Raw genomic sequence first — 12575 nt, 5'->3', positions numbered from 1 at the left:
CAATGGGCAGAGTTCATTGCATTAAGAGACACCTCATTCTTGTGTTAAAAAACCCAAGGTATTTGCAAGATGTTTTTCTTCTGTTGAGACACAATAGACTTCCTAATTCGTGTTCTCTGAAGCAGAAAAAAAAAAAATGCATCTATGCCCCATCCCATGTGACAAGTTTTCACAAATATGAAGAAAGCTGCCATGGATCCCGGGAGCTTTGTCTTTCTCAAGCTCATCATTCTTAGCCTTTTCAGCAGTTTTCATCCACTGTTATTTTGAGATCCCTTCCCAACCTCCTGTGCTTTTCAGAATCCGCTCTCATTTGTCAATCTCCCTTTTAACTGTGGTCCAGCCCGGTGATGAGCCCCAGGGCAGTGTGGGTTCTCTGAGAAGGCACACGTGGCAGAGTGATGTGGGCCAGCATAGCTGGCACATCACGCTCATAACAGGCACAGACGTCTCCACGTGGACCACTGTCAGTGCTGGCTGGAACCACAGAAGAAACTGTGGACCGTGTGAGGGCGAATGGCTTCACAGTATTTGAGTAAAAAGAGGAGAGTGTTGGGCTCCTGACTGAAGCTTGGGGATCTGAGGAAGGGGGAATCAGAGGAGGAAGGTGGTGACGGAGTCAAGTAGTGAAGAGAGGGAGGAGTAAGACCCAGGAAAGCTTATTTTTCCAGAGACCAAAGGAGGAAGGAGTTTAAGGAGGCAAGCCACAAATAGGATTCAAATCTCACAGACAGACAGGGAAAATCCATGAGGAATGAGAAACGGCTGTTTTATTCACAAGAAAGGCTTTGTCGGTCAATTTTAGAGTAATATTATCCAAAGGGTAGAGAATAAAGCATTGTGGAGATTTCAGAAATAAATTTCCAAAAAAGAAGGAAATGGAGCAATGGGTATTTGAGTTCTAAAGGAAGGAGTAAAGATGGGTAGTGAAGCTTATGGAAAAGTGCATGTGTATGTGTTTGGTTTTTTTGTTTTTTTTTTTCATTTTGAAGTTAGGACAATCTTAAACAGATTAAAAAGACAGGGTTTTGGACCAGTAGGTTAATGTCTGTAGACCTTCCAGCTATACAAGGAAGGCATTAGGATAAATGCTGCTGGAATCTTCTCCCATCGCTGATCGCCTGCTGCAATCCCGTAATGGAAGGAGTCTATAGAAAGAAAAGGGTTTGAGACACTTGAGAGAGTGTGTGTAGTTGTCACAAAAGGAAGGTCGCGGAGTCTTTTGTCTAGAATGGTGGGGCCTGCCAAGATCTTTTGTTTTCAAAACACAGTTAGATGACAGTTGATAATCCTTCTGTATGTCCTCTCTTGGTTAATAGGATTATTGGCTCCTTCCCATTCTTCTCTGAAGTGTAATTAGCCACTGACTGGTGCCAGCTACATTTACTAAAATCTTTCTTGGTTCCGTCTCCTCCTCTCCATCCAAGCTACTGTCCTTGTACAGGTCCTGAAATCAATTCCCAGGACACCTGCAACAGCTTTCTAATTTTCTCCTCAATTGCTTCCCTCTCGAGGTAGGGCACAAGTCTGATTCTTTCTCTGCAATGTTCAGAGTATCCAAATGTCTCCCCATCACCCAGATTATGTGGGTTCACATGGCCAACAGGACTTGGCAGGGTATTACTTTTCTGGGTCCCCAGCCTCGTGTCTGGCCACCTCCCTGTTTTGCCTTGAGTGGGATGCTTCCGTCATACTGACTTGTGGGCTGTTTCTCGCCCACCGCAAGCTGCCTCTTGGCTCCTTTCCTTTCATCACACTCCCCTCTTAGTTGGGAATGACCCCACCTGTTAAGTCTTGTTTTGTAACTTTCTTTTTAATCGTAGAAAATTTCAAACCTATTTAAAAAAAGGATAAAACAGTGTAATGAACCACCACGTCGTGTTCACAACCCAGTATCAACAATGATCAACCCAGGGCCACTCTTGTTTCATCGAAACCATCACCACAGCCACTACACCCTGATCATTTTTGAAGCAAACACAGACAGCACATCATTTCATTCATAACTGTTTCAGTATGTATCTCTAAAAGAAGTCGTTCGAAAAAATAACCAAAGTACCATTTTTGAAATGCTGTCTTCAATACTTCTATCAGAATCACCTGTGGTGCTTTTAAAAACGTGGCGATTTCCGGGCCCCACTGAGCCAGATACTGTAGGGCTGGGGCTCCATCACCAACATTTTCTTTTTCTTTCGGCTCTGCCAGATTTTTTTTTTTTTTTTTTTTCTGGTAAGAGATACACACCCAACACTTACCATTTTACATTTCTGGTAAGAGATACACCCAAAAAACTTTTTTTTTTTCCTTGAGACAGAGCTTCACTTTGTCACCCAGGCTGGAGTGCAGTGGTGCGATCTCAGCTCACTGCAACATCCACCTCCCGGCTTCAGGCGATTCTCCTGCCTCTGGCTCCCGAGTCGCTGGGATTACAGACACACGCCACCACGCCCAGCTAATTTTTGTATTTTTAGTACAGGTGGGGTTTCACCGTCTTGGCCAGAATGGTCTCGATCTCTTGACTTCGTAATCCGCCTGCCTTGGCCTCCCAACATTGTAACCATTTTACAGCATGCAGCTCAGCGGCTTTAAGCACATTCACACCATGGTGCATCCATCACCATCTCCCATCTCTAGAAGTTTTTCATCACCCCAATATAAGCTCTGTTAACTCCCTACTCCCTCCCCCTAGACTCTGGTAACCTCTATTGTACTTTCTCTCTTTCATTAACTAGCATTTTCAACAAACACCCCAGATAACTATGGCAGGGGAGTGGGCGTATCCAAGTTTGGGAACCACTGGGTCAGATAGTCCCTTTAAAGGTCAGAAAATACTGTTTACTTTATTGAATTAGAAAAGGGGGATGTCAATCAGACGAGGTTGCTTACCCCTGTAATCCCAGCACTTTGGGAGGCCGAGGTGGGTGGATCACTTGAGCTCAGGAGTTCAAAACCAGCCTGGCCAAGATGGTAAAACCCTGTCTCTACTAAAAATACAAAAATTAGTTGGCTGTGGTGGCGCATGCCTGTAGTCCCAGATACTCAGGAGGCTAAGGCAGGAGAATTGCTTGAGCTCAGGAGGTGGAGAGGTTGCTGTGAGCTGAGATCCTGCCACTTCACTCCATCCTGGATGACAGAGCGAGACCCCACCTCAAAAAAAAAAAAAAAAAAAAAAAAAAAAAAAAAAAAGAAAAAGAAAAGGAAAGGAAAGGAAAAGGGGGATTAATCGAAGCTACAGTGAGGTTCAGGCCCCATATTCATTCCAAACCTGCCTTTTCTGTCAGCCCCACCTGACTTTGCTGGGGCTGGGGGGCCGGAGGGGGGGAGTTCCTCCTCTTATTCACAGAGCAAAGCCAAAAGGCTCTTTACTCCTGAAGACACCACCGTTTCCTCCCCCATGTGGCAGGCTGAGCCGACAGCACCTGTTCCCTGGCCCAAGCAGCCACCTCTTCCCACCTTCCGCCATCTCTCCCTCTGTGGTCCCTCTGCAGTTTTCCTGCGTAATTCACACTGCCTGGCAGTTTCTGGCCTGGTCCTGGCCATCTACTGTGAAGTTTATAGTTTCCTGCCACCACTTCTGACTCTTCATTCCCTTGATTTCCAAACAAAACCACAACATATCTCAGCTTCCAGTGCATCCTTTTATTCCCACTGTCTTTTGTGGTTTGGGGATGCTTGCTTGTTGACAGCAAAGGAGAAGATGAACGCAGCTGTATTTTACATCCTTCCCGGAGAACCTGCCAAGCCAGCCTGGAGGAGATAAATATTTCTGCCTCTGTGGTTTACCATGGCTCGAGCTCTGAATTTACATAGGGAGTGGATGTTCAGAGGGCTTTTTTGCTTTTTTTTTTTAATTAGGAAAATAAAAATTATAGTGTATAAAGCTAAGCCAAGGGAACTGCAGTGCTGACCTTCTTAGCTTTCAGCTGTGGAATGTGTTGACAGTTGATACGGTTCCTTGATTCATCGTTGTTTTAAAAGTTCTTCCCTGGAGCCTCTTCGTTTGTTTCTATGGGATTTTTAACACTTCAGCAAACCTGTTGCCCTCGCTGTCATTTTTCATATACAAAAACTAAGAAAATAGAAGGGACTTAGCACACCTGGTGTGTTTCTTTCACTGCTGTCTTAGCTTCTCCACTTGTGGCAAGTGGATTTGCTAAAGTCAAATTAGGTGGCATTCCAGGAATCTGTTTTTCTAACAACAGTGTCTAACAACTAATATGAGGAGTGCTTTCGTGCCAGACCTTGTTCTGAGTATTCTATATGGATTAAGTTGTTTCATGCTCACAACAACCCTATGAGAAGGTGCTTTTCTTCTCTTCATTTTGAGGCTGAGGAAACAGACGCACAGAAACATAAAGGAATTATTTTGAAGATAATAAGCGGTGGACAGTGGTTTTCTGGCACGTGACTCTAGAAGGAGCTGCAGTTTCAGGTCCGATGTCCTGAATTCAAGTCTCACCCATCCTTGGGTTTTTCTAGTGGAGTGGACAGGGAAGTGAGTGACTGCATGATGGTATCGTAAGGTGGAGATGTATTATAATCAACTTTTGATGTTGTTTGGGTTCAGGGATGGTTTCCAGAAATAGAAGGTACATGAACTGAGATGGTAGAATGTCCTACAGTGTCAGAAGAGCAGCAGGACAGGTATTTGGAATAGAGGCTTGCCTGCAGGCTCACTGGCCATGTGGGTCACGCAGGTTGCTGAGGTGGTCTGAGGGTGGAGAGGGGCCTGGGGATGAGCAGGGGAGCAATCATGGCAGCAAGGATGCAGCTGGAGAGACCAGCAAGTCTTCAGGGACGTCCATGGTTCATTAAGGAGCTTGGACTTTATCAGGGTACAGTGGGAGCCATTTAAGGATTTTAACCAGGGAAGTGACATAATCTCAATTACATTTTTGAAAGATCCCTCTGATGGTCTGCAGTTTGTTTCGAATTACTCACAATAATAAATAAAACTGCAGCAAATTTCAAATTGCACATCTCTAATTGTCTCATTGGATACATTTTCTGGAGTGGAATTTCTGGGCCAGGGACAGGCATTTAATTTCTATTGTCAAATTTCCGTTTAGAAAGCATTCAGTGCTGGCTTCTCTTGCCAGCAGAAATACTCCAGCTTGCCTTTCCCCATACCTTCATCAAAATCAGGAGATTCTGTTTTTAAATGTTAATTTCTAGTATTTTTATGGTTCATGTTTTGTGTTTGATCCATGGGAAATTTACTTTAACATGTAATACATAATCTCAGTCTAACAGTTTTTTCCAAACAATTAACCAATTGCCCTAGCACTCTGTTGAGTAAACTACTCATTTTGGTTTTCAAATGACATCATTGTACAAACAGGACTCCAGTGCCAGTACCGTATTGTTTGAATTACTGTGTCTTTTAAATACTTTTATCTATTAAACTGTGCAAGTACTCTGTAATTGTTGTTCTTTTTTAAAATGTTCTTGATTGTTCTCACCTAATCTTCCATAAAACTTTAGAGTCGTATGGTTTGTTTCCAGCTCCCCGCTCCCCGCAAAAACATTGCTTCAGCAGTTTGGCTCAGAACTGCATTTTTTTCTGAATTAATTAGGGAAGAATAAACATCTTTATAAGCACGTGGCCTCTCCATTTAGGTCTTTAGGCTTAGAATCTCTTTAGTCTTTTATATCTGTTTTCCTCATCTGTAAAATCGGGAAAATAATGAATATTTATTCATAAGATCATGCTGAGATTTGTATTAAATCATACATGTAATATGCTTAGTATAGTGCCTGCCAGCTAACACCAAGTGTGGCTGAATTCTGAGAAAACTGGTAATTTTAGTATATGTGTCAATATATTTATATAGTGGAACACAGAGAGAGAGAGAGAGAGAGAGAGAGAGAGAGAGAGAGAGATGTGGACTACTTTGTTGAACTGTTTTGTTTTTTTTCCAAACTTTTTCAGTTGATTTTAGTACTTTTCATAGCTACATCATTTTCAAATCATGATAATTTTGCCTGTTGTGTTTATTCTTTCCTAATATTTATACCTGTTTTTCACTCTTCCACTTTATTTTCATTTATATTTTTCTTATCTCATTTTGTTTATTTTTTTACTTTTGACATCTCTGAAGTCATTTCATGTTATTTGTATTGTCTATGGGTTTTTAAATTACCAGCTGGGTGCAGTGGCAGACACCTGTAGTCCCAGCTGCTTGGGAGGCTGAGGTGAGAGGCTCGCTTGATTCAGCCACAGAGTTCAAGGTTGCAGTGAGCCATGATCCCACCTCTGCACTACAGCCTGGGTGACAGAGCAAGACCGTGTCTCTGAAAAAAGAGAGAGAGAGAAAGAGAGAGAGAGAGAGAGAGAGAGAGAGAGAGAGAGAGAGACTGTATTTTTAATAGGAAAGTTTAATTTATTTAAATAGATTTTTATTACTGAGAGTTGTGTTCTCCATTTTAAATTTTTCTTTATTTCTGATGTTTTCCTACATGATCTATATGAACTTGATTTGTTTTCTGTAATAGCAGCAGATTTATCTACTATAATTTTTTAACAAACTCAAACATATATGATTTTTAACATAAATGTCTAGAATGATGCCATTTCTGCTGATTTCTCCAGGTTTAAAATGAGTAAATTGGCGTTTGTTGTTGTTTTTTTTTTGTTTTGAGACAGAGTCTCGCTTTGCCACCCAGGCTGGAGTGCAGTGGTGTGATCTCAGCTCTCTGCAACTCCACCTCCTGAGTTCAAGCAATTCTCCTGTCTCAGCCTCCCTAGTAGCTAGAGCTGCAGGCATGCACCACCACACCTGGCTAATTTTTCTTTTTTTTTAATAGTGGATACAGGGTTTCCCCACTTTGGCCAGGCTGCTCTTGAACTCCTGACCCCAAGTGATCTACCCACCTTGGCCTCTCAAAGTGCTGGGATTACAGGTGTGAGCCACCATGCCCAGCCAGATTTCATTGTTTTTAATGGCTTAATGGTATTCCATTGTGTATATAGGCTATATTATCTTTAACCATTTATCTGCAGGTGTGCACTTAGATTAATTTCATATATTTACTGTTGTGACTAGTGCTTTGATAAACATATAATGATTTATTTTCCTTTGAGTAGACACCCAGTAGTGGAAGTGCTGGATCAAAGGATAGTTTTATTTTTAAGTCATTAAGAAATACCGATAGAGGTTGTCCTAATTTATCTGCCTACTGACAGTGTTTAAGTGTCCCAAGATATGTTTTTCTTTCACTAATACATGCTGCCTTCTTCTCTAATGCTGAAGAATGATTTTAGCAGTTGGATATTTGTGTTTTGTTTTCTTATTCTGGAAATAGAAAAATAAATTCTCTAAAAGAGCATTGTCAATTGTCATTTACTGTCACCCTGGGTGATCTTTAAGTGCTTCTGTAACCTCTGATACAGGTGAAGCCATGTAGAATAATGCTAGCAGTGGTTGTATACCCTTTGGTTACTTCTGTGTACCTCAGTTTTCTCATCTGTAAAGTAGGCATAATAATATTTCCCGATAGGGTTGTTGTTAGGAGAAAATGATACAGTTTGTTTGAAGCACTGAAGACAGTGTCTCACAGGAATAACAATGCAATGAATGTCTGATGTTACTATTTTTATTTTATTGTACTTATTGAGCTTTTAACTCAGACAGCATTATGTTTCATCCTTACCCAGTCCCATTAGGTAGGTACTATTATTGTTCTTATTTTGCAAAAAATTATTACCTTTGTGTTTGAATAACGATTTTACTAGACACAAGGGTCTTAGGACTCAGATCCTCTCTCAAAACTTCTACTCCATCTTTTCCTGATTTTGAATGTTGTGTGCATCTGAGGTACCCTTGACTTTTTTTGTAGGAGACTTGCTTTTTGTGCCTAGACACCTAGACAATTCTTTTTTCATGCTCAGAGTTTTGTTAACCAGGTATATTCATTTTCCATAGCTTCCAAGACCACAAACTTAGTAGTGTAAAACAACACAGATGTATTATCCCACAGTTCAGTGGGTCAGAAGCCCTTGGATTCAGCAGGCATCTCGGTTCCAGTTCCCAGTAGGCCAGGATCAAGGTGTCTGTCAGCCTGAAGCCTTCTTTGGCAAGAGTCGACTTCCAGGCTCATTTGAATAATTGGCAGAATTCAGTTCCATGTGGTTATAGAACTGAGATCTTCATTTCCCTGCTGGCTGTGGGCTGGGAGGTTGTTCTCAATTTCTAGAGGCCACCTGCATTCCTTGGCTCATGGCCTCTTCCATCTTGAAGCCAGCAACTGCGGGTAAGTTCCTCTTACACTTCAAATCCCTCTCACTTACTAGTTTGCTTACGTTTCTGACTCCAGCCAGAGGGATGTCTCTATTTTTAAGGATGTCTGTGATTATATTAAGCCCACCAAAATAATCTGGGATTATCTCCTCATCTCGAGGTCACACCTGTAAAGTCCCTTTTGCTGTGTATGGTAATGTATGCACACGTACTAGGGATTAGGGCATGGGAGTATTTGCTGGGGTGAGGAGCCATTATTCTACCTACAACTCTAGGTTTTTATGTTAATCATTTTTATTACTTTTTCCTGGAAGACAGTGTACCTTTTTGGAATGTATTTCAGTCATTTTTTTCATTTTATTTCTGAGCACCTTTTCTGTTTCATGTATTGGAATCTCTAAATGAAGAATCCAGTTATCATCAATATTGGATTACCTATATTCTCTTCAATTTAGTTCCTTAAAATTGTGCTTTAGAAAGTCAATTTTATAAAAATGTAGTTTACATACAGTAAACTATGCCTATTTGAAGTGTACCATCGATGAGTGGTTTTTTGTTGTTGTTGTCATTGTTGTTTTTTGAGGTGGAGTATCACTCTGTTCTTCAGGCTGGAGTGCAGTGGTGTGATCTCAGCTCTCTGCAACTTCTGCCTTCTGGATTCAAGCAATTCTCCTGCCTCAGCCTCATGAGTAGCTGGGATTCCAGGCATATATGACCATGTCCAGCTAATTTTTGTATTTTTAGTAGAGATAGGGTCTCACCATGTTGGATCTCACCTGGTAGGGTCTCACCTGGTCTTGAACTCCTGGCCTCAGGTGATCCACCCACCTCGGCCTCCCAAAGTGCTGGGATTACAGGCGTGAGCCCCAGTGTCTGGCTGATGAGTTTTGACAGATGTGTATACCCCTTAAACTCTAGCCCCATTCAAGATCCAGAACATTTCCATCCCCCTAAAAGTTTTCTTTGCAGCTTCTCTTTCTCTCTCTCTCAACACTGCATCTGCTTTCAAGTCTGGCCTCTATGTCATTAATTTGATCTTCAGTCATGTTGCTTCTGTTTTTTCCTAGTTCTGAATTACTTGTTAGATTTGTGACAATAATATTGTTATGTTTCACAGCCGGTTTCCTCAGTTCTGCCATTTTCCATTTTACTCGTTTTATCATCTCATCTCAAAGCTCTCACATTAGTGACGTGATATTCTTTTTAAGTTCTTCCATTGTGCAAAGATCAAGGGACCACAATCTGTTCCTCTGGTTGTGTTTTGCCCAGACATGGCTCTTTGAATGTATTCCTTTCTTTCTTTTTTTAAAAAAATAATAACTGGGGAGGAGAGACAAGATTCAGAATTCCGTGAATACTATATCTTTAATTTAAATGAAAAATAATACCTAGAAGGAAGTCATTCTGGATTATGTGTAATTATTTTTTAGTTGCCATGGCTTTTTAATTTTAAACCTCTAAGTCACTTGTTGTTATTTGGATGGAACTAACATCTACTTTTTAAGAGGATTTTTTAAAAGATCGTTGAAAACCAACTTGAAATATACAGAAAACCTAGGAGAACAATGAATATAACCATCATTCCCTGCTGGGAATTGAGGTGAACTTTCTTTCTTTTTCTTTTTTCTTTTTTTTTTTTTTGAGATGGAGTCTCATTCTGTCACCCAGACTGAAGCTCAGTGGCATGATCTTGGCTCACTGTAACCTCCACCTCCTGGGTTCAGGTGATTCTCCTACCTCAGCCTTCCAAGTAGCTGGGATTATAGGTGTGTGCCACCACGACTAGATAATTTTTTTTTTTTTTTGGTAGAAATGGAGTTTCAGCATGTTGGCCAGGGTGGTCTCAAACTCCTGACCTCAGGTGATTCACCCACCTCAGCCTCCCAAAGTGCTAGGATTACAGGTGTGAGCCACTGTGCCTGGCCAAGGTGAACTTTTTTACTCGAGGTGAACCTTGGGTAAAAAGGTTCTCAGTCACCAACACATAGAAGTCTAATTGAATGAAAATATTTATTTCCCATGCATACATACATACATGTACATATGGGGCAGTTCATATGCTATGATCTATTTTGTCTAAAATCAAAAAATAGTATATAGGTATATATAGATAGTATATGTTAGACTACACGGTATGTATGTAGCATATATGTATAATATATTTATTTCAGTTAACAATCTTCAAGAAAGACTGTTCTTTATCAATTCATACCTAGACCCCCATCTTTGTAATTGACTGCATATTATTACCCTGTATGGATTCCTCATCTTTAAGTAGTCTTCTTTCCAGTTCTACCATGAGAGTGGCAAAGAAAGAAAAGAAACATCAAATATTAACTCCAAAATTGTCCCATCCTGGGAAGTTGAGGAAGCCCTCACATGGAATCTGAGAACTAGAGAATAGAGTTCCCCACTAACAATTTTCAGTACAACGAACAACATGTTTTATGTTGATTGATATTTCTTTGCAGGACTTGTATATAGCAATGGTATTTCATTCTGTTGATTGGGGGTGTGCTTTTTTGGACAACTATAGTTAAGTCTTGCCTGGGGAAAGAAGGTTAGATGACTCTGTGAGAACCTTACAACCCTGTCTTTCTGAGATTAGAAATATTAAGCTTTGGAACTGTGTCTTAAATAAACATCTTAGCAGTGTTTTCTCAAGTTATTTAGTAGAACATTATCCCATGGATAAGGGTCTATATTCACTTAAGTTTATGAAATGATGCATGTGATATTTCTCTCTTAAGCATTTGTAGTATGCATTTATAGATCATAATATTTGGAAAAGCTTTGCAGTGGATAAATCTGTTGAACATTATTGAGCCCAAAGTTTTCAAAACGTATTCTATTACTGAACTCTTTTTCCTCTATCACTTAATATCTCATGATACAAAGTGTTGCTTCAGAGTATCTTAAATATATCTTAACTATATCTGTCCCTACGGAATCCAGTTTTCAAAATTCTGTGCAAGGGTCCAGTAAAGGACAGAATACTTGCCAGATAGTAAATATTTTAGGCATTGTAGGCCAAATGGCTCCTATTGCAAATGTTCACTTCTGTTATGTAGCACAAAAGCCATAGACAATAGGTGGACAGATGAGTGAGGCTATATTCCAGTACAACTTTAGTTATGCACAGTGAAATTTAATTTTATATAATTTTCACATGTCACATAATATCTTTTTTTCTCCCAGCAGTTTAAAAATGTAAAAATGATTCTCAGCTGGTGGGCTGTACCAAAGATAGGTGGGCCAGATTTGACCCATTGGTCATAGTTTGATGACCTTTGATTTAGTGGATAATAATTCAGAATAAGAATTAAATGCTAGGCCGGGCACGGTGGCTCAAGCTTGTAATCCCAGCACTTTGGGAGGCCGAGGCGGGTGGATCACGAGGTCGAGAGATCGAGACCATCCTGGTCAACATGGTGAAACCCCGTCTCTACTAAAAATACAAAACATTAGCTGGGCATGGTGGCACGTGCCCGTAATCCTAGCTACTCAGGAGGCTGAGGCAGGAGAATTGCCTGAACCCGGGAGGCGGAGGTTGCGGTGAGCCGAGATCGCGCCATTGCACTCCAGCCTGGGTAACAAGAGCGAAACTCCGTCTCAAAAAAAAAAAAAAAAGAATTAAATGCTTTGTTCAGCCAGATTGTGTGATATTTCTTTTGTTTTAAAGAAGATCCAGAAGCTTAGTGCCTTTGTATGTGAAGCATAAAAGAATATTAAAGCTTCATCCACTCTGTAAAAAGTATTTAAGATACCCTAAAATTTAGCTATTAAACTTGAGACAGTTTAATACTACTCTGCCCATTACAGAGGATAAGCTCAGTACTAATTTACTGAGTAAATATTGGTGAAGATCTCCATACTATAAATGAAATCAGATTAGAAATTATCTCCACGTGATGGTTTTATTTATTACTAAATCTTAAAACCTTTGTAGTTTTGTTTTTTTTTTTTTTTGAGACAGAGTTTCGCTCTTGTTACCCAGGTTGGAGTGCAATGGCGCAATCTCGGCTCACCGCAACCTCTGCCTCCTGGGTTCAGGCAATTCTCCTGCCTCAACCTCCTGAGTAGCTGGGATTACAGGCATGTGCCACCATGCCCAGCTAATATTTTGTATTTTTAGTAGAGATGGGGTTTCACCATGTTGACCAGGATGGTCTCGATCTCTTGACCTTGTGATCCACCTGCCTCAGCCTCCCAAAGTGCTGGGATTACAGGCTTGAGCCGCCGCGCCTGGCCAACCTTTGTAATTTTTGCAAAGGCCATAGCACAGATTTGAATTATAAAATGGATGTCAAAGTAGAATATATGTTTAGTGAATTA

At 40.6% G+C, this 12575-nt stretch overlaps 1 protein-coding gene across 3 annotated transcripts in view; it reads left to right on the top strand.

Annotated features, from left to right (window-relative positions):
- The window catches only part of ADAMTSL3 (ADAMTS like 3), a 335335-nt gene that overhangs the window by 219218 nt on the left and 103542 nt on the right, over positions 1 to 12575 (top strand). The gene's annotated exons all lie outside the window — the stretch shown is intronic.

The sequence above is a fragment of the Saimiri boliviensis genome, chromosome 5 (assembly GCF_048565385.1).
Source record: "Saimiri boliviensis isolate mSaiBol1 chromosome 5, mSaiBol1.pri, whole genome shotgun sequence".
Classification (NCBI taxonomy): Eukaryota; Metazoa; Chordata; class Mammalia; order Primates; family Cebidae; genus Saimiri; species Saimiri boliviensis.
Note: the sequence above shows the minus strand (reverse complement) of the source record. Positions and strands in the feature narration are given on the sequence as shown.